Source organism: Cavia porcellus, unplaced genomic scaffold (genome assembly GCF_034190915.1).
Source record: "Cavia porcellus strain 051 isolate PalLab524CR breed Dunkin Hartley unplaced genomic scaffold, mCavPor4.1 scaffold_21, whole genome shotgun sequence".
NCBI lineage: Eukaryota > Metazoa > Chordata > Mammalia > Rodentia > Caviidae > Cavia > Cavia porcellus.
Genome location: NW_026947504.1, coordinates 32,117,982 through 32,141,415, shown reverse-complemented (window position 1 = coordinate 32,141,415; position 23,434 = coordinate 32,117,982). Strand labels below are relative to the sequence as shown.

At 42.0% G+C, this 23,434-nt stretch overlaps 1 protein-coding gene across 2 annotated transcripts in view; it reads left to right on the top strand.

Annotated features, from left to right (window-relative positions):
* Positions 1-23,434, top strand: part of Spata13 (spermatogenesis associated 13) — a 289,653-nt gene that overhangs the window by 3,713 nt on the left and 262,506 nt on the right. The window lies entirely within an intron of this gene.

Sequence of the window (23,434 nt, the reverse complement as noted above, 5' to 3'; positions counted from 1 at the left end):
CGCTGACACAGTCTTTCAGACTTTGTGAAAGGTGGCTGGGAGAAATCTAAGTTTCCTCTGAGGCACTGAATAGCAATGATATAATTGGAATGTCTTGCAAAGATTCAAGTCATTAAAGTAGGTGGTTATGAAATAACAGGATCTAGAGAGAAGACTGCAGATTTCGTGGCCCATATTTTGCTCTTCTCTGAACTTCACAGCAACTTCTTTGTAAGGAGAAGAATCAGAGCTAGACTTTAATATGGCCAAAGATGATTTCACAGTTTTCGGCAATAAAAGTTTGACCATCAGTCATTCAGTGGCTTCTGAAAATATAAGTGTTTTTCTTTTTAGGTTTCTTCATTACTTCACACTCTGCATCAGGAAATTGGGGTGCAGTTGTCCACCATACTCTTCTTCTTTTAATATTTATCATTTGCAGAATATGTTTAGTAGGTTATTTCTTGCCATTTTGTCGATAGAATAAAAACTATTTCTGCTGTTCTTGGAGTTTGTTTGTACTGTGGTCTCATGAGACCACCGTTTGCCTCTTGAACTGTTGTCATTTATGTCTTCATTGCAGTTCTCCAGGTTCCCCTTTGAGAATCACTCTATTTACTTCTAAGTGAGAAGTCTCAGACTGTTCTGTAGCTCTCTGATGAAGAGTGTCGGACTCATATGCTTAAGAGTTTTTTTTTTTCAAGGAATACCAAAAGCTTTTTTGGACACAGTCCAGTAGTTTTCTTTGATGGGTGACTTCAGAAACATGTACTTGTGTGGAACTACTATTGTTAATCCAGCTGAAAGAGAATGCCTACTTCTCAGAGCAGTGCATACTTAATTAGTATGGGATCAGTGCCAATACCTGGAGTTTGAAAAGTCAGTGTTGAAAGCTGGCACAGCCTTTGAAGGGCAGAACCATATATTTCTCCTGCTTTGAGCCTGACATTAGCCAAGCTGGTCAGTTGTACAAAGCAGCTGGCACCGTTTCAGGAGTAGGTCGATCTGTGCAGTTGCTGCTTCTGTAGTGCCTCGTAATGAAACGCTCACCTCAGAGGAACAGGAGACCCACGAGTAGGTCATCTCTGGCTGTTGATGACTGTCTCATACTTTGGTAGGGTGACATACCTGCTGTTCATTCCCCCATTGCTGCTGAAGGAGGTAGAGACATGGAGTTGGCTTAGATATTGACAAGCACTCCCAATCTATCAATCATTATTTTCTTCTTTCTTTTTTTAAGTGGTGGAGCTAGAGGTGTAACCCTGGGCCTGAGGCGTACTAGACAAGCATTATATCCTCAGCTCCTTTTTCTGCTTTCTATCAGAGTCTGTTACGGTTTATATCTATGTGTTCCCCCAAAGTCTCATGCATTCCGAAGGGAAACTTTTGGAAGGTGTCTGCATTACAGGGCTTCTTCTTTGACTTGGAGGTTAGACGAGTCTGTGTTGAAAGAAGCTGATGGGTAGGAGTGTGGTTTGGTAGGGGGCATCTCCTTCCTTGGCTCCTCTCTTCACTCTCAGCTTCTTGACCAGTGTTCCATGAGCAGCTTCCCCTCCACACTGTCTCTCTGCCATGCTGTGCTGTGTTAGAGTTAGCTAAATCATGTGAAAGAATAAACCTTTTCTCCTTTAAATTTTAGGTGTCAGGTATTGTGTCTCAGCAAAGAAAAAAGTGACTACGATTCTGGTGTCAGAGAAGTGGGGTCATTGCTGGGACTGCTACCTGGCCATGTAGTTCAGATGCCTTTGAAAATAGTTGCTGGAAGGCGTTCGGAAATGTTTGGAGATGCTGGCTGGAGAAGCAGCCCTGGAATACCGTAAGCCAAGCTTGATAGGAGATTGGTGTTGGAGTTCAAAACCCCAGAATTCTGATAAAAAGGCAGATGGTAAAAACTAGGTTAGGAGGTTTCTGCTGGAAAGAAAGACTCTGTTATCAGTTGGACATGTGTGTTATGCTGTGGCAAAAAAAAAACTGTCAGTATTTTGTTCATGTCCTGAGACTTTGCAGGAGACTGAGATTAAAGGTGGTAGATGAATTCATCTGGAAGAGAAAATTTCAAGGCAGCCGAATTCTAGGGCTGTGGCATGGATACTGTTGGTGGCTTTCACTGAGATCTACTGTGAGAAACAGAGCAACAAGCCCATTTGAAAAGTTTTCTATTTTTCCAGAGAGAAATCGCATGTAAAGATGGATTAGAAGACAGCATGATTGCTGAAAGGATTAATGTTTTTAAAAAGTCAACCACTTTGGATCAGGACAGTAGCAGAATAACTCAAGGGCATGTCAGGAATAAGTAAGACCCCTCCCTTTGTAGTCTTGAAGTTGCAAAATGAACAGCTTTGCTTTGAGGAGACCGACCCAGGGTACACTGCTCAAGAATGAGAATAAGAACAGCGGCTGGGGACATTCCCTGGGATTCAGTTCATGGTACTCAACCATTTAGGCACTAGAGACCTTTGCAGCCATGGTCAGATGGGATTGGCAACTGTTCAACTGGCAGCTGACCTTGGCATTACCCTTAGGGTGCTGGTTTCACAAGCTGGCAGAGTCTAAGAGCTGTGGGTTCAGAGGAACTTCTACCCAGATTTCAGAAGACCTGGGAGGCTGGGCAGTGCACCTCTAAGAGGACATGGTGGAAAGCTATGGGAGTGAAGCTGACATTGCAGTGGAGATGCCAGGAAGTTAGAGAAGCCAGCAATATAGGACACCTGAGGAAAAGTGAAAGAAGTGAGCAAAACTAGCCCAAGAGACGGACCATGAGGGCTATAACCACTGGGCAAGGCTGTCCACAGAGCAGGGCTGTCCAAGCCACTGAAGTTCACCTTCTGCCACAGGTTTCCCAGGTGTAAACATGGAGGTACAGGATTTAATGTTTGCCCTGCTAGGTTTGCTCTTGCTTTCTATCCCCGCTTTGTATCCCAATCTTTCTCCTTTTTGGAATGGGAATGTTTGTTTACCCTGTGTCATTATATGTCAGCAATGTTTAACTTCTTTTTGATACTTCTAGGAACTCCCAGCTAAGTTTGCCTTAAGTCTCAGGGCAAACTTTGGATTTAGACTTGGCAGCAAGGCTGGAACTGTTAAAATTTTGGTGATGCTTAGAGATGGGCTAAATGAACTTTGTGAGACGTGTATGAGCCTTTGTGGGGGGCAGGGGCAGAATGTTATGGTTTATATATGGATTTCCTCCCAAACCTTTACACACTTAGGGATAGAGACAGGCTTTTGGGAGGTGATTTGATTAGGAAGCTGTGTAGATGACTGGATTCTACAAGGTGGGGTCTAACAGGAAGAAGCAGGTGAGTAGAGACTTGACTTAGGAGGAGGGTTTATCTCCTTCCCTGGCTTCTCCTTTCACTTTCTTCTTCCTGTCCTCCATATGTAAGCAGCTGTCGCCACACCGTGCCCTTATGCCATGCCATCCTATCTTGGAGCCTGTCAATGACAGACTGAAATGTGAGCCAAAATAAACTCTGTCTTTGAGTTGCAAGTGTCAGATATTTTGTCCCAGAATGAGGAAAGCAACTGAGTGGCTTATTCCAATTCAATCAGGAATAATTTTTATTATTATTGACATATTAATTTGTGACATCATAGTTACATTCATCCTGGGGAGTTGGTGCGTATACTTTCACATCCTGATCAGTTTTACTCCCCACTCAATTCCTCCTCTCCCTCTCACCTCAGGGTCCCTTCTTATCTCCACAAAGCCTACCTCCCTGTTTCTTACCATCATTCTTTTATTTTGCTCTTTAGGTAGCTTATATTTTGGGTTTTTCTATAAGAGAAACCATAATATTATATGGTAAGCCATAATATTATTATAATATTTACCCTTCTGTGTCTGCTTTATTTTTCTCAGCATCATGGTCTCAAGATCCATCTATTTTCCAATAAATAACTAAAATTTATTCTTTTTTTGGCTGAGTAATAATCATGTATATCATTATCTTTATCCCTTCATCTGTTGATGGGCATGCAAATTACTCCCATAAATTTATTTTTTGTGACTTGTGCTGATATAACAGGGGTAAGTATGTATCACTGTAATATGATGACTAATTCTTTTGGGAAGATACTCAGATATTTGAGAAGATACTCCCGCTTTGGGAAGATAGCCTTTTTGGGTCAAATAGAATTTCTAGTTGTAGTTTCTTGAGGAATCTCCTTTCTTCTCATCATGATTTCCATGGTGATTTTACCAGTTTTAATTCCCACCAAAAATGCAGAGGTGTTCGTTTTTCATTACAATGTCACCAGCATCTGCTGGGGTAAGATGGAATCTCAGTGTTTTTTGATTTGCATTTTTCTAAAGTCCAAAGATGCTACAAATTTTTTTCATGTACTTATTGGCTATTTGATCTTCTTTTAAGAAGTGTCTACTCATTTTGATGGCCTGTTTTTGATTGGGCCTTTTATTTGAGGGGATCTATTTTTTCTTTGAGTCATTTATATACAGTGGTACTTCAGTTCCCAAACTTAATTCATTCCACAAGCAAAATTGGTCATGAAGCAAATCAAATTTAGTGTTTAAGTTCAGTGTTGACCTTATGAGGAAATTTGATTTGATTCATGACTAATTTAGTTTGCAAGTAGAATAATGAAAACAATTAAGTTCACAAACTAATGCACCACTATATTCTAAATATTAATCCAAAAATTTTCCCTTTCTTTAAGCTGTTTCCTTTGCTGTGCAGAAGATTTTTAATTTGATATAATCCCATTTGACTCTTAGTATTATTTTTTTGTGTAACTGGGATTCTGTTTAGAAAGTCCTTGCCTGTTTTACCTATTTTATTGGTGAGAAGATTCAATATTTTTCTAGACCTTTGATCCATTTAAATTTGATTTTAATATAGAGTGAGAGATACTGGTCTAGATTTATTCTTCTGCACATGGATAATCAGTTTTTCCTGCACTATTGTTAAAGAAACTCTTTTTCCAGCATATGTTTTTGCCCTGATACAAAAATCAGATGGTTGAGGTGCACGGGATTATTTATGCATCCCTAATTCCATTCCAGTGGTGGACATGTCTTTTTTTGTGTGCGCAAATATCATGCTGTTTCTATTACTGTAACACTGTAACGTAACTTGAAATCTGGAATTGTGATATCACCTGTCTTGCTCTTGCTGCCAAGGGTTACTTTAGCTATTCAGGATCTCTTCTAGTTCTATATAAATTTTAGGACTGTATTTTCTTGTTCTGTAAAGAAATCTTTTATCTGGTATTATGATTGGGAATTTATTAAATTAATCAACAATTAATGTCTATTCTATGTCTATGTCTAATGTCTATGTCTATTAATGTCTATGTCTATCGATATATTTTTTGTAATATGGCCATTTAAAAATATTATTTAAAGAAAGACTAAAAAAAACAGAAAACAGGTAGAAATAATACATACTTTCAAAAAAAATAAACAGTAAGAAATCACTAGTTGATGATTACATGTTGCCCTCTTACAAATAGTTGTTCAAGATACAAAAGTGAAACATACAAAGTGGGAATTCAAACAGTGAGACTGCAAATGGTTCTGTTCAACTATCCAACAAAAACTTGGTAGTATGGTTATCAATCCTATACACTTAAACATACATGGAATTACCCATATCTTCATTTATGTTGAGATTAAACAACCAAAGCAGGCTAAAATCACTCTGAACAAAGGATAATAGTATTGCTGGATTTCATATCATGACACTACGGGATCAGCACTGTGTACTGTAGTGTCTCTTTTTCTTCAAAGTATTTGTTCATTTCATCATGCATTATAAGATTAGTTCTCATAAACTGTTTATAGGTTCCACACATGCATGACTCTTAACATGTATTTCTATGCTTTCTATGTTAGAGGGAGAAACAAAACAAAGCAAGACAAAAAGAAACATATTCCTATAAACACATGAAATGAAAGACATATAAAGCCACTGTATAAGGAGTTCTACCTAGTTACTCTATTGTCTCTTGTTATCTTCAATAGAATTGTCCACATCATCAGACATAGTATAATTGAATATAGCAGTACACAGCAATATTAATAAAAACACAATTTTTTAGATAGTATAAAACTTCAAAAACAGATAATAAGCAAACCAGAATGGGTAGCGTAGTGAATCTTGTCATCTTCAGTGTAGCTGCATATATTCTCAGACTTGATACTATCAATCATAAGAGTTTTGAATAAAATCTGTCAATACCAAACAGCAATCAAACAAACCAAATTTAAGATCAGTCATGATAAAACAGTATAAGTTATACAGGGCTCCAGATTAAGCTAATAGGAAATTAAAGTTGTTTACTGTATTATATCCTGTTGTTTTTGGGATACCTGTCTGTGCCCTCAGATCTAGTGCAAATAGACAAACTGGGACAGAATAAAATCTATCTAAGCAGAGAGGCATGAGTAATGTGGGTTTTAAATGCTGATACACTATTAACAATATCTTCTGCCATCATTTTAAAGACTATTCCTCCCCATTCACTCCCCTAGGGTGCACTGTGCATTTTTGGGTCTCACCAACTCCCTCAGCTTTTAGATTGAGGGGGCAACCTGCTATTTACCTAAGTGGTTCCGAACCTTCTTCCTCCTAGACTTGATCTCTCGTTGTATTCCTTTACCTATTAAAGCTTGTCTTTCCAACCTATCCACAAATACTGGTCTAGTTACCCCTATTGCTCTCTGGTTCCCTGTCACACAGAGAACTATTTTCTCATCTTTGATTTTCAGTCCATAAATCCTTTTTCAGATTAATTATATTCCCTATAAAGAGAATCTCTGTGGAACCTACCTCTTGATCTGCTCTGCCTGGGTTTCTCTCTCTCTCTTTTTTAGTGTAGGCCATCTATAGTAGAGATTATAGCCAACCTTCTCTGCCTCATTTCTGTTGTGCTCTTTTTCTGCCATTGGTTGTCTGCTTTTCTTCTTCATTCCACTTTCTGCTCGATTCATTGAGGCCTCCCTGCCACTGTTCCTGGAATCCTGGTACTTTTCTCTCTCTCTAGAATGCCCTGCAGTATTCTCTGTAGAGTTGAATTGGTGGTCACGAATTCCCCAAGTTTCTCTGTCTTGGATGCATCTTGTATCTCCATTAATTTCTAGAGAGAGTTTTTGAGGGTACATCAATCTGGGATGGAGGTTATTTTTTTTCAGAGCTTGGAATACTTTGCTCCAAGCTCTTCTTGGTTTGATGGTCTGTGTCAAGAAGTCTGCCATTATTTTGATGGCTTTTACTTTATAGGTGATCTGTTTCTTTTCTCTGATAGTTTTTAATATTCTGTTCTTATATTGAATTTCTGGGATCTTGATTATTATATGCCTGGGTGTAGCTCTGTTTTGGTTGTAGGTGGCTGGAGTACTGTATGCCTCATACATATGAATATCATTTCCTTTTCCTGTGCTTGGGAAGTTTTCCTTAATTATTTCTGTGAATAGTCTTTGTAGTTCCTTTGTTTGTACTCCTGCTTCTTCATTCACATTCTTTATTCTTAGGTTATAGATCTTCTTGTTGTCTTCTAGCCTTTGTATTGTTACTACCTGTTTCCTTGTTATTTTTAAGAAAATTTTCCTTTTATGATCCCACACTGCAAACTTGTCTTTCAGTTTGGATAATCTATCCTTAGTTTCTTTCAAGTGGTTTTGCCAGCTTTCAATGGAGTTTTGTATTTCCTAGTAATCTCTTTGAACGTGCCTCATATAGTCTATGTTTTCTTTATATTCATCAAATGTTTCTCTCCTTTTTTTGTGCTCCTCCTTTCTTCAGTCTGTATCTTCTTGAGAGGTGCTTAAGATTTCTTTTATTAATCTACTTGTATCTTGCTTTACTTGGTTAAATATTTCACTTTTGAACTTGTCTATGAGGTCCTGAAGATATCTCTTTATGTCTCCTGATGCCATGTGTGATATTGCATGTTTGCTGTGCTCAATCTCATTTGTATTTACCTCTCCTGGGTCAGTGTTCTCAGGATTGGGGGCTGGGGACTTTTTCTTTTTGTTTTCTCTTCCCATATCTTTTGTTTCTTCCATACAGGTGTGTGGAGGAGGTCCCAGTCCCTTTCCCTGTTGGTTATGGTTCTTTTCTGAAGCACGCTGGCTAGGTGATCCTGCCCACTGCAGTGTGCTATTGAGGTGCAAACAGGGGTGGCGGGTATGTTGGCTCCTCCCCTCCAGGTCAGCCAACCTGCTGAGGCCTTCACTGTGTTAGTGTGTGCCACACATAGGGAATTGATTTGGGACAGCTTATTGGATCTGAGCCAGGGGCCTGACGCAGGCCAAGCAAACTCCACCAATCTCATCTGGAAAGGAAACAACTGACTGAAGTCACTGCTGTTCCTTGTTCTTGCCAGAACTGCCCAATTCCAAAAATGTCATCCCGTTGGTGCCTCTTTCCCATGGAAGGGTTTTATTCCTAGCACTCACTGAAGGTTGATACAGGTCCCTTGCCGGCTCCGTTCTCCATTGGGCTCGCCGACCTCCAACTTCAGTGCTCCTGCACTTCAGTGTGACTGTGGTTCCAGTGAGTCAAAGCGGCAGGAATTCAGGTGTGGGAGAGCACAGAATCTTAGCTGCCTCAATAGTAGCCCCAAGACTGCATGTTTGAATGGTTCTTTTTGCTTTAGTTTCTTCCTGGGTCAAGAGAATCCATCTCCCTCTGTCCGGACTCCCCACGCTGTGTTATTTTGGCATTTGAGTTGTCCGTCTCAGGGAGCCTCTGTATTCTGCTCTTATCTCTCTGCTATCTTTACCGGAAGCCAATATGGCCATTTTGATAATACTGGTTCTGCTTACTTAGGAGCAGGGTATATCTTTCCATTTTCTAATGTTTTCTTCAAGCTCTTTTTTTCATAGTACTATAGTTTTTGTGATAGAAGTTTTTCACTTCCTTGGTTAGGTTTAGTTGTTAAGTTATCATGAATGGAGTTGTCTTCCTGACTTCTTTCTCAGTGAGCTCATTGTTCATGTACAGGAATGCTATTAATTTTTGTGTGTTGATTTTGTGTCTCACTATTTTGCTGAATTTGTTAGTTTTAAGGGTCTTCTGGTGGTTTTTTTTTTTTTTTTTTTGCTTTCTTTTGGGTCTTCAACATAAAGGATTACATGATCTGCACATCAAGGTAGTTTGACTTCCTCTTTCCTATTCAGGTCCCTTTTAATTTTTCCTATCGCCTGCCTGCTGACTAAAGTTTCACATATATATATTGAACAGGAGTTGTGAGAGTAAACACCCATCTCTCATTTCTGTAAAATCCTAAAAAGTTTTCGATTTTGGTATTTTGGATTTATATTACAGATGAACTAAAGAATCAATCTAAACTTACACTGAACTTCTTAGTAAAAGGAAACATTCATTTTCAATGAATCTGGGTCTCTTACTTTAGTGAATATATGATCTTGGCATCTTATTTATGAGGTTTCCGATAAGTGGTTTGTTTAGATAGTAGGTGTGGTGTTTTAGAATATATTGTCATGTCTGTCTGTTAGAGTAAGTCTATCACCTGGAAATGAGGAACTTTGCTATTTGTAAGCTACTCACATTTTTAGTGGGATGAAAAACACTGAAATAATATGCAAACCATCTGTTTGCCTGATGTTGGGAATTTGTTTCTGGAGAAAAGTTTAAGCACTTTTAAAGTTAAATGCCATTGGTTTTATGTTGTATCTTATTGGATTTTATTATAGGTGATAGTATAAACAAAATTTTTTATGGACAAGGAGATAATATAGTACCCATTGTTTATTTTCTATTAGTTGGTTCTGAATACCCTGTAATACCTTCATTCTCTTGAATGATTTTACACTGTCTTTTTATGTGTGATACTATAGTATATGAAGGTATACTCAAATATTTCAAGGAAAGAGACACTGTGATAGCTACTGTTATGTCAGGTTGTCTTGTGGTGAAACACTATGTTGCTTAAATTGTTCTTTTCTGACCTGTTTTGTTATGTCCTCTTTTATCTTAATCTTTTTTAAAATAAAAAAATACAGTTAAATGCTGCCTTCATTATTGTGAGCTCTAAGAATCTGCCCAAACAAATCGTTCTTCCAGTAGTTACATTCAGCCAAAGTGGGCAGCTGGCCAGAGTTAAGCATTTCCCCTTCTAAAAGCCATGATTGGGCAGTAAGAATTTGATTATGTGATTTATGTGGACCAGTAAAGAGATAAAAGTCTTGAATTTAGTATCTTAACTTACCATTTCTAATTGTGCCATTTTGGGGCATTAATCACATTCCCAACATTCTACAACCATCACCACTGTCCATTTATCCCGCAAACCAGAGCTCCGTATCCATCAAATAAGAATCCGTGCTTATGTAACCCTACCCCTGGTGACCACTGTTCAGTTTACCATCTATGAATGTGACTACTCTAGGGACTGTGTATAATTTAACCCAAAGAGTTCTTTTTATCTCTGGATTATCTCACTTATCAGAGTGTCCTCCTGGTTCATCCATGTTCCAGTGTCTGTCTGTATTTCATTTCCTTTTAATGGTCAAGTAATATTGGATTGTGTACATATACCCCATTTGGTAAAGTCATTACTCTCTTGGTGGAGGGTTGTTTTCACCTCTAGTGGCAGTGAACACTTTTATTCTGTGGTTACATCAACTGTATGACCCATGTCCCTGCTGATGGGGTTTTAGTTTTTTCCATGCCTTGGTGAATAATTGGGAACTTAAAGCTTTATGAACAAGGATATTTGTTAGTCAAATTTGCTGATAAGAACTTGTAGAAAAATGTTTTCGCACATGAAATTTGGGGATGTTGCCAAATTGCCCTCCATAGACACCGGACCAGTTTACCTTTCTTGGACAGAAAATCTGTTTCCCCATCTCTCAGCAACACAATGGGTTAACAGATTCCTTCATCTCTGTTCATCACATGGTAGAAAATGTGTCTCAGGATAATTTTAACTTCTGTCTTTCTTATTTTGAGGGCTTTCTGAGTGTTTCAGAGCCATTGCATTTCTTCTACTGTGCCTATCTGTTCGTTTCCTTTGTTCACTTTTCAGTTGAGCAGTTGGGATTTTTCCTCCCTCTTCTTTATATTGGCTGTTGTTGAAAAACTTGCTTTTGTTTGGCATCCTAACCACCACCGGTGAGAGTCTTTTGGAGCTCTGTAGTGAAACAGGAGCGTTTTTTGAGAACAGTAAAACCTGCTTTTCAACACCATTGATCAAATACTGGCTGACAGTACATTTTATTAAGGGGATTGTCTGACATGACAGGAGGCTTTACTGAAGTGATACTGAAAAGTAGGAGTATCTTTGTGAGAAGTTATAAAATCCCTATTATCACAACATGTTCTAATACATTTAAGATTTACCCAAGTTATCTTTGACAAGCTCAGTGTATGAACTCAAAATGATAAATAACTTGGGATAAAGTGAAAATACAACCAAACAACAGCACACAGTTAATGTCACTTTTGCTAGCCTCCTATAGCTAACTGCATGCTGAATATGCCCCCTTCTGAAGTGGTTCCTTTGACCCGCAGAGTAACTCCTTAGGTCCTGAGTTTGCTTCTTCTGTTTTTCAAGATTCTTCCCCAGGCCACTCCACTCCTGCACATCACTGTGATGGTCTCAGTGCTTGTGTCCCCCCAATTCCTCCACCATGATAGTGTTAGGAGACCTGGGAGGTGATTAAATCAGGAGAGCTGGAACCCTCACAAATGAGATTAGTGCCCTAGAAAAGAGCCCCAGGGAGCTGGCTTGCTCCTTCTGCCATGGAAGGACATCATGAGAAGCCTGTGGTAGATGCTTAATCTGCTGGTGCTTTGATCTTGGATTTCCAGCCTCCAGAACTATAAGAAATCAGTTTAGTGGCTTATAAGCCACGCTGTTTATGGTGTTTTATCATAGCAGTGCACACAGGCTAAATTGTCACCAGCTGATTGTATCCGATAACTATGCCCCAGTGCATCCACCACCCCATCAGAGCCCTTCTGCAACTCCTCTAGTTGATCCTTGGCCTCCGGACCTTTTCCCTGTTCAACAGTTCTCCAATGTATCACCAAGAGTACTTACCAACATGCAAATAAAATCATGGCATGTCTGGTTAAAATCCTTTGATGGCCCCCAATTGCTCTTAAGATAAAACTCAAACTCCTCAACATAAGCTCCAAGGCACGCACACTGCGGCCTGCCTGTCTCGGCCTCTGAACTCAGTGCCCTCTTTCCTGTGTTTTCCCCACCATGATCGCTCAGTTCCTTAAACTCAGGCTATACACCTGGTTTCAGGACCTATGGAAACCTGTTTTTCTTTCTAGTACATTCTTGCCTGTTCCACTCCCCGACCCCATCCTCCTCAAGTCTAGGTCAATGGCTTTGCTTAGGAATATGCATGCCTCTCCTCTTCCATGACATCCCCAGTACCGTAAACCTCTGTTTCTGTAGATAAGCAGACACCCCCATGAGTTCAAGGTGCAGGACCACATCTCCCTGTTCCCCACAATCACTCACCTAACACTTTTATTAATATAGCCTCTGTGAGTGAGTGGCTGTTGAAACACGGCTGGAGACAGGAGGAGGATGTCTTTTGGGAGTGAGACACTGCTACACAGGAATACACTGTGAGGATGTTACGCATCGAGAGGCCCGGCACGGGGCCCTCAGTGTCTTCCTTGAAACTTCTGGAAGCTGTGTGACAGAAAGATAAAGCTAAATTGACTCTGTGTTATTAGCTGGAAGTTCCACTGGTGTCATAAGAAAGACTGAAAGTAAAGACCAGGCAGGGAAGAAGAACAGCCCTGCACTGAGCATCTCGGTAAAGTCGCAGGCAGGGCAGGAGCTCTCTAAGACAGTGTGGTCTACAAACTCGGGGCAGAGACCCCAGCTGTGCTTGGTCTGGAGGGCTAGGTTTTGAGTGTGACATTGCTGACAGTGCCTTAAAGGTCAGTCTGTCCATATCCCTCTCTCCTAGATGTAGGTGGAATTCAGGACTGATCCAGGGCAAGAATTTCCAGATGTATTTCCAAAATGTAGAAATTGATTTGGGACTTAAGCTCCATTAGTATAAAATACAATAAAAATAATAAAAGCTATATATCTTAGTCCATTTTTCTATGACTATAACAAAATTCACGAGGCTTGATAATTTGTAAAGAATAGAGGTTTGTTTAACTCGCATTTTTGAATCTGGAACATTCAACAGCATGACACTAGAATGTTCTCAGCATCTGTGAGGGCTTTGAGCTGCAATCATAACAACATGGTGAAGGGTGCCACATGGTGAAACAGAGCGAGGATATCAGGTGTAGCTCACTTCTGTACCAAAGTCTCTGTTGCAAGAACCCATGAACCCATGAATGAATTGACCCATTCATAAAGGTGGAGAGCTCAGGACCCAGTTACTGTACTTTTTAAAGGCCACATCTTCCCACTCTGACAAAATGGGAAGTGAGTTTCACATGCTATGGGCTTTTAAAAAGGGCTGAAAATTTAGCTCAGAAGCCCGGGGCTCAGGCTCCAATTTCTCTCTCTCTCTCTCTCTCTCTCTCTCTCTCTCTCACACACACACACACACACACACACACACACACACACACACACTGACTTGGAAAACTTTTTGAATAGAAACAGTTATGAAAATATTAGGGACTAAGTATTTTTGGTCCACAAAAGTATTTTTGATCAAGTCTATGGCAAAATCATCACCACAAAAGCCCTCTGGGTTGTGGCCAGTTACTACAAGTTTGAAAACATTTTGGGGATTTTGGGGTAGCCAACATGGAATGTTGGTGTCTTCAGGAGCCCAGGCTGGCGAAGAAATTTGGCTTCCGCTGCTGTGGTGCCAGAGCGTAGTGGGAGTGGACGCTGAGGCTGATGGCATCCTCCTTAATAAAGGCGGAACATTCTGTTAGAAGGGAGACAGATTCTGCGGGTAGGAGATTCTGTGTGGGTGTGGCGGGGTTGGCCAGCACCCTGGGGGGGGGCACCTTTCACTCTGCCTTCCCTGGTGCTCTGGCCTGGGAGTGGGCCCAGCCCTCCATGCTACTGTGGGAGATGTTGGCATCTTTTGATCTGCAGCAGGTAATAACAGAAAAGGACGAAATGAATGTAGAATATGTTTTCACTAACTTTGCAAAGTTAGAGTCTCTGAGTATAAAGGAATAAATAGCACTACTTGTTGGAAATAAAAAGGGGGAATTTTAATAGAAGGCAACAGATTTTTTTCCCCCGACAGATTTTTGGACATGTGGAGAAAATAGCTTGCAGTCAAGGCCTACATTGTAGGGTAAAAGGAAGATTAAATGTTAAAACCTCAGCACAGCACTGCCCCAAAGCATTTGCTTTAACGGTTGTTAAACAGGTGGCTAGGTTACTCAGCATTCTCAGTGAGGGGTGAGTTTTCCTCGCAGGAGGGAGGTGCTCCTGGCACCTGGTGGAGAGGCCATGGATGCTGCTGAGTACCCCACAAATCAAAAGGCAGCCCCAGATCAGCGCTCGTGTTATCTGTCAGTGTGCCAAAGCTGGGAGACTTTGGTAGCCATAGGCCTTACTGATACATAGCAATCTATCTTTCTTTCGTTTTTGCTAAATAGCAAAGCATCATGTTAAAAATTTTTATCAGACATAGCTGACCTTCTGATTATTCTTCCTAGAAAAACAAAAAAGATGTGGCATTTGAATTTATATAAATCACGGATTATTTTTTACTGGTTCGGCTTAGATATAAGCAAGGTTCAGCTTTGTCCTGTGATGAATCCCATTAAAATCAACAGACTGGGCCTAGGTTTTTAAACCTATTATTTCCAGCCTATTTTTAGACCATTGATTATGCTGATAACTCAAAATGAGTCGTGACCAGATGGGGAGCCAGTGGGAGTGGTGAACTTGGCAGGCGGCCCCAAAGGCCAGTTTCCAACTCAAACCAGATGCAATCTCGAGACCAACTGAGCTTTTCCCTTGGAGATAAAGATTTGGGGTCGTGTAGTCCCATCTTTTTCTGGTAAGCATTTTTGTATTTAAAATTGTTTAAATCACAAACAGGATTCTTGGGATTCTTCTTCCCCAAAACTACTGAAAAACTCACAAGGCAGCAAAAGGCAGAAAAATGGGGGAGGCGGTGTTGGTGCACTGAGTTAGACAGAGAGCGGAGCGTTTCTGTGTTCAGTAATTGCGGAGGATGCTGAGAAGGCACTGAGGTGCCAGCACCCTCAGGTGAGGAAAGCTCTGCTACTAAGCAGCTTCTAACGGGGAAGAGTTGGCCTGTTACTGCCAGTGCTGGTTGGGTCCCTAAGTGCAAGGGGTCTTATTTGTAAGATTCTTCTTCTCCTCCTCCTTCTCCTTCTTCTCCTTCTTTTCTTCCTCCTCCTCCTGTTCCTTCTCCTCCTCCTCCTTCTCCTTTATCTCCTTCTCCTTCTTCTCCTCCTTCTCTTCCTTCTCCTTCTCCTCCTCCTTCTCCTTCTCCTCCTTCTCCTTCTCCTTCTCCTCCTCTTCCTCCTCCTCCTCCTTCCCTTCCTTCTCCTTCTCCTTCTCCTCCTCTTCCTCCTCCTCCTCCTTCCCTTCCTTCTCCTTCTCCTTCTCCTCTTCCTCTTCCTCTCCCTCCTCCTTTGTCCTCCTTCTCTTCTCCCTATTTTTCAGTACTGGGGATTAAACCCCAGTTCACATGTGAGGCACACATTGTTCTACTAAGCTGGATTCCCACCCCTTTTAAAAATTTCTTGTTAAGACAGGGTCTCCCTGAATTGCTCAAGGTACCCTCACTCTTGTGATCCTTCTGCCTAGGCCCCTCAAGTACCTGGAATTCCAGGTGTGTGCAACCAGTCCTCATCTGAGCCTCATTTTAAAAGAAGGACTTCAAGTATGTGGTGACAGGGACAACCTGGCAGGTTGGCCTGGTACCTGTGAGGCACAGAGGAGTCAGGGTGTTTGTTCTGGAAGAGAACAAACTCTAATGGTGGTCTTTGAGGAAAGGAAAAGGCTATGGGCAGGTTATGTATTCATTTCCTCCTGTTGCTGTAACAAATTACCACGAAGCTTGTGGCCTGCATACGTTTATTATCTTCTAGTTCTAGGGTCGTTGGGGTTGGCAGGATGCCTTCCTTCTGGGGCCCTGAGGGAGAATACATTTCACTTACATTGAATTGCAAATAAATTCTGTTCTTTGGCAGCCTATACACTTCTCATATTTCACAATAATTTTAATTCACAACTTCTTATGTTTACTAACTTTGGATGGATTAATGGATGGATGAGTGGATAGATGGACAGATGGACAGATGAACAGATCAATGTTTGGAACCATGATCCTAAAATATATGAATGTGTTCAAAGCAAGAATCCCAGCTCTTTGGTGTACTGAGGAATTGCCCAGTACCTTAAACCCAGCACAGAAGCAACTTACAAAAAAGTGTTTAGATGCTACTTAGCTGGGTAGGTCCAGGCGAGGACCTCATGAAACAAAACCAGCGATTTCCAGGATGGTTTGGGAATGTAGAATAGCTGTAAAGACAAGCAGCCTTACAGCTTTTGTACCCAATGAAGGAATGAATTCATGTGTTTTCACCATTCTTGATGTGGGGATGGGGTATAGGAGAGGGACAGGAAAAATTTTATGAAACCATTCTTCAGATAGTCAGTGTGATGGAGAACAGCTCTCAGATATCTTGTAAAGGAGTCTGAGGTCACACAAAATGTAGAGGGCCGTTTCCTAGAGAATGCACATTCTTTTAATCTTGCCAACAAGCCTTCCAAGTCACTTGCAAGGCTCAGAAAGAAGCAGTCTAGGCGTTTTTGCCAGTGGAGGAGTAGATTCCTTTTCCTGTGGACAGCAACATAGCTGACATTTTTTCCTCCTTTATGAAGAAGATTCCCACCCCCTTGACCTTTAAAACTGACCTTCTGAGAGACAGTGCGCTGTTTCTTGCATAACTGTTACCTGCTCAGCTACATGACTACCCTGCTTGGCTCATTGTTCTGGGTGGGAGATTTTCTCCTGAGAAGCACAGAATGAGAACAGCTGGAGGTGGCCAGAGGTGCCTGTGACATCCCCTCGGTTTGCAGTGCGAGCTGCAGAGAAAAGAGCAATTTTGTGAGTAATACCTAACATTCTGTTTTTAGGTTATGTTCTGGCTTATGCTAGATTTCCCCCAGGACCCTCATGGGCCCCTAAGCGGGGCTTTTGGAAGGTGAGCGGGTCACAGGGGCTGAGGCTGACTTGTGTTAGAAGGCAGAGTGGGGTTGGAGGGCATCATTGGGGGTGTGGCCTGAAGGTCACGTCTGCCAACCCAGTTCATCCTTTTATACTCTTGGCTTCCTGCCCTCCATACATGGGCAGCTTTCTTCTACCAGATGCTCCCACTATGCCTCTCTGCCTTGGAGGCAGCATGCTATGGACTAAAATCATCAGCCGAACTCAGCGTCTCCTCCTGTACACTATGGGTACTGAGTACTGTGTCTCGGCAATAAGAACAGGGACTGAGACAGGCAGTGTTTAGGACTTCATGTCAGAACATCAGGCTTCCTTCAATTTCAAATATGATTCAATGAATTTGGTAAACAGTGTGTGGACCACAGTTCCGATGTCACATGGTAAGGTCTCCTTTCTCATACCGTGGAATTTCATGTATGGATGAATGCAAAGGCCAGAAATGCAAAGGCTCAGCAAACTGAAGGGGGCTGGGAGGAGCGGTGTGGTGCAGGAGCCAGGCAGGGAGACCTTTGTAAAAACCAGTTACAGCAATCCTCCAATTTATTGAGTGCTAACTATGGGAGACACTGAGCTGAACAATGCTTATACTAGTGAGCTTGATCATCCCCACAGTCAATGGATAATGTGTGGTCATGACCCCATTTCACAGCTGAGGACTTGGGTACACTCTGGTCATATGGCATGCAAGCAGGGAACTGAGGAGAGCAGTGGGGACTCAGGGACCCAAATCCTAGCGCTGTGTATCTGCCTTACTAGCTTGGGGCAGGGGGGCTGTTCTAGGGTGTCATGCAAAGAGCTGTGCAAATGGTGAGAAGGAACGGATGCTCTTGCTTTACGAGAGCACCACGGAGAATCTTCTGAGCAGCCAGTCATGGTGGTGCATGCCTGTCATCCCAGCACTCTTAAAGAGATTGAGGGAGGAAGATTGCTAATTGGAGCCCAGCCCGAGCAATATAGTGACTACTGAGACTTTGTCTCAAAATAAAAAAGTAAAATGGGCTAGGGAAGTACAGATGCTCTGGTTTTAATCCTCAGTACCTCATAGACCCAGAGAACAGACAGATGGATGAATGTGTGTGTGCACACACACACATGCACACACACACACAGAGGATATGCTTAACAATGTGTGTGTGTGAGGAGTCCACCATTGACCTGAGTTCCCTTCCTGTTGCCATTTGGACTAGCTTTCCTGTTATAATTTAGATCTAAACATCCCCCTAAAAGCCTTATATGTTCGGAGATTTCTGGAAGGTGATTGGTTCATAGGTACACTGAGAAGTTCATCCGTTTATGTTTATAGCTGAATGTGCTGTGAGGACATCAGGCCTATTTGGAGAAAGTAAGTTACAGAAGGTGAGACATGAAAGGGGATGTTTTCATCACTGGTTCTTCCCTTCTCTCTCTCTGCTTTGGCCAGCTTGAGGTGAGCAGTTTTGCTCCAGCACGTCCGTCAGCCATAACGCTTCTATTTTAGAGGTAGCTCATCATGGACTGAACTCTCTGAACCTGTAAGCTAAAATAAATGTCTCCTCCCTTAATTTGCAAGTGTCAGATATTGTGTGGGTGTCAGAAAACTAATACACTCCTCGGCCACTCTTGCAAACCAAAGCCAACATTCTACTAAAATCTTCGTTGTGTGAACCTCTTGTGCCCTCCCCACATCATCTTAGCGGAGGGATCTTCCCGCTGGCTCTGAGATGCCCCTCTTCTGTTGTGGTTCTTTCTGTTGATGCCTCAACCACTGTCAAGCATTTTAAGGATGGGTGCCTGGTCCCCTGATGTCCCTGAGCACTGAGCCCAGTGTCCTGTGCAGAGTTGAGTTTGACACACTTTGGTCAAATGTCCCCATCCAGAGCCTGCCTGGTGAAAGGGAGAGACAGGCTGTGTTCCTGCTCCCATCCTGCTGGCCCATGGACACTGCTTGGTGGCCATGTTTGTGGCTAGTGGCTGGGGCACTGGAGGTGACCAAGGGCTAGGTTCACAATCCTGTTCTAACAGTGCCTTGTGAGAACTTGGAACAAATTCTAAAGCTCACAGTTCTTTTAAATTTTACACTCAGGAGGAAAGGGCTGGAGTGTAGCTCAGTGGCAGAGTACTTACTCGGTGTGGTGTAGCTTCTATCTCCAGCATCAAACAAATACACAGGAAAACCACACACATGCAACAGAATTTAGGAAGGGGCAGTGTTTGCCTCCTGTGTTCATTGTAAGGGTTTAATGAAATTTTATGTGTTTGACACATAGGAAGACTGCTAAACATTTTTAGTATCATTATTTATGTATACATGTGATTCCAAAAATGTGTTTCTACTCATTGAAAACTCAGCAGGAAGTTCTTAGGCAATAGCTGTAGCAAAAAGACCACCCTACAGGCTGCAAAATGTGTCAGATGATTTTGTAGGGGCAGAAGGGGTGACCCCATTCCTCATCAAGCATAGGCCATCATAATTATTGAGTTTCACTTAAGATTGAGCATATCCTAAGAAACCACTTGAAGTATGAGCAAAACCTGTGCAAACAGAGGTATTTATTATAGGTTATTCTTTGATATAAAATACTTCTATGCAGTAAGCATTACTTTCTACCATTTTGAATGGAATTTTGTTCTATTTCAGGTGAAAGGTAAGTTATAAATGTTTTAATGAGATATGACCTCTGAGATTAAACAGACTTTCTGGAAGAACAGCTTTGGGTAAATTCAGGGATTGTAGCAAACACATCATGGAACTCAAGAGTTAACTCTGGAATGTTTAGAATAATGCTTAGTGCACTCATGGTGTGGCACTTATGCCTGAGGGTATCACCAGGGGTGGTGACCCACATCTTAATTTCAGTCACTCGGAGACTGAGACAGGGGGATTCATGTGTGAGTCCACCCTGGACAACTTAGACTTTGCCTCAGAGTGGGAAATTGAAAAGGGCTGGGGATGTAGCCAGCTCTGCAGCGCTTGCCTAGCACTCGCAAGGCCTGGGTTCAGTCCCCAGCACAAGAAGGAAAGTAGAGGAGAGGAAAGGAAGGAAGGAAAGAAAGAAGGACGGAAGGAATTACCTCCTTTCCCGAGAGGATGTTATTTAGGTTTGAAATGTCATGTGACACTAACTGCATCTTAGAAAAGCAGATCACAAAGCATGCAAACAAGTGAAATGGGTTTAGCAGAGCGTGGCCACTGAGGCCAGATGAGGGCTTCCCGGGGCCTTCTGGACTCCTCGCACCAGTATCGTTTTCCAACTTTCCACAGTCTAAAACACAGTCGTATATTTACAAATTAATTCTCTTGGGTGTTCTCAGGATGGACGTGTCTCCTTGTCAGTGATTTTAGCCAAAGAACATTTTGGCAGTCTTACTTAGCTGTTTTCTTAGTGTGTGCGGTAATAGGGTTGGGTCTGTCTCCCCCTGACTGTTACTGTGGCTCTGTAGTGACTTCTAAAGAGGAGTCCAAGTGAGTTACTTGCACTGGTGAGAAGTCCTTGCTTCGTTAGTTCGGGTCCTGCTTCCCACATGCTGTTTTGGCCTCCTCTCATCTCAGGTTCAAGTTGCCAAGTGACTGCTCTAACTCTGGCACAGGTTCATTTTGGGCATTTTGTTTCTAGGTTTTATGGCAATATTCATGTTTTCTTGCAGAGCAAAGCCGTCATTTCTAAACAGCGATGTCTATAATTCTTATCAAAACAGGCTAAGGAAGCAAAACCATCCACTGTACAGTAGTACAAACTACACCTATGACATTGGGCTTATGTTTTACCTTCTCTGCTCACAACCAAGCAACGTCGTTGGTTTGACTCAGAATACCACTCACTCTCTTCACAAGCAGGCTGAATTTTTCAGAGCCTCAGTCAAGGACTATGAGTCTGGGTTATCCGCTACCCACTTCCCCCATCCCCAACTTTCATGAGCTGCTTCCAAGTATTCATGAGTTAGAAACTTTAATGGTGTCTAGAAGTAGGAGTTTGGGAAGTCAATGGGTCATGGGAGTTCAGCCTTATGAATGGATTAATTAGTCATTAATTGAATGAGTTAGTTGTCACAGAGTGGGTCTTTGATAAAAACAATTTTCTTTGAGCCTGTCTTAGTTACTTTTTACTCATCGCTGAGACAAAATACCTGAAGCCCAAAGTTGGGAAAGGAAAGGTTTATTTCTTACAGTTTTTGGAGGTTTCAATCTATACTCAGTTGGCTCCAAGGCAGGCGGGCATGGCTGAGCCACAGTTCATGGCGGCTGCAAACAGCAAACAGGAACCAGCAAAGAGCAAGACACACCTTCTTCCTGCCATTACATCGCATCCTAGCTTCACCCCTATAGGGTGGAGCACTGACACCATCAATACAAGCACTAGACAATGAACCAATAACAAATGCACAATGCAAACTCATGAGGCCTGGGGGACACAGACATAAACCATGACAGAGCCCTTTCGACATCTGATGCCCTCTCCCACCTCTGAAGTCTGCTGCGGGTCTCCACCAGCAAGATGGTGCTCACCAGAACTGAATCTTGACTTTGAACTTTCCAGCATCCACAACCCATGAGTTAAATAAATCTCCATTCTTTATAAATTACCCAATATATGTTATTCAGTGATTATAGCAGAAAATGACCAAGACAGTATTTGCCTGAGACCAGCCCTTGAGGACACTCTAAGATGTACCATGAGCCCTGGATTCAGCCATGGGAAGTCGCTCTGTCCTCACTCAGACCTGACCCACAGCATGATAAAACAGATGATCAGTTCCAGAGATGCAGAGGATTCGGATCTGGCTCTGCGTGTTGCTCTAGCTAGGCCTGTAACTGGAGGTCAGTAAATACATGCTCAAGCGGCGAATGAAAGAAATGAATGGGTAGATGCCATCTGGAGGGCAGCTGAGACATATCTCAGCCGAGGGGTGGCAAGCAGCTTGTGGGAGGTGTGCTCCAGGAAGGAGGAAGCTGGAGGTGGGTGCCTGAGGGTGAAGTAAGGGAGTAGGAACTCAGGAAGAGAAGTGCTTCCCAGTAGGGGCCAAGCCATGCATCAGGGGAAGAGTCAACTATCTTTAAAAGGTTGAAGAGTCCTAAGAAATTGTACTATTGTACCCACGAATCCCCAAAATAACAACATTCATTTATATACCTGAGCAAGGTGCCAGGCTGTCTCCTCAACTCCATGCATTCATGCTGTAGACTGTTTGCTGTTACAGTACCACAATACCTGAGGCTGGGGAATGTGTAACGGATTGGGGTTCATGTGGCTCTCAGTTCTGGAGACTTGGACGTCTCAGGAGGCCTTCCTGCCTCAGCATCACCTGCCGTCATGGGGACGCCACCCTCAGGGTTTCCTCTGACCCAGATCACCCCCGGAAGGCTCTGTCTCTGAATGTCACTGACACGTGATTTTGAGGACTAAGTTTTCAACACACGAACTTCTGGGGAATACATTCATACCACAGTGGTGCATACATTTAATTCTCGCCGTGTTCCATTGTCCCTGCCAGATAAATCAAATCACTTGGTCACTCCATTTGTGGGCAGATATATTTTAGAAAAAATGCAAGTTACTCACATCATGGACTGTTAATTTGCAAAGTATTTTATATTAATAAAAAAACGAAGACTATATTGGTGGGGTTTTTTTGTTTTATTGTACAAGAATCAGCCATTATTTAACATTTTAGAGTATGTGTTCATTTTACGTAAGTATGACATACAGCCATTCTTCTCTATGGGCAGGTTCTGCAGCCACAGATTGAATCAACCCAAGACAGAAATATTTTTTAAAACAATTGTGTCAATGCGACACATATGCAGAATTGCATCATTGTTCCTTCATAAATGTACCACAGCACCTGGTCACTGACATTATTCCTTTGTAAACATACCATAGCACTGACATTGTGTTCCTCAGACCAGGTAAGTTCTGTGCAAATCTGCACCATTTCATGTGCATAAAGCTGCTGCATTTGCTAAGGTTGGTATCCTAGGATCTGAAGTCAACCTCCCTGGGACACTGAGGACAACTGTGTCTGTGTCCTGTTACAGACTGAATTGTGCTGTCAAACCTGTCACCGTTGTGAGGTCCAAATGTTCTTTCTGATGGACCCAGAGGTGTTGGAAAAGACCAGGTTTTCCTTCTCAATGTTGTGTGTGGCCGTGATTTACCTGCCGGGCTTAAGAATCTGAAGAGGGTCATTTAGGTAATGATGAAATATCCTTTTTAAGTTCTCTTTCCCCTGTCAAAGTGGGCACCAGTTTAAGAGGAGCTTTAACCAAGTTAGACAAAACGTTATGTAAGAAATGCAACAAGAAATCGCATTTAGGCTTCA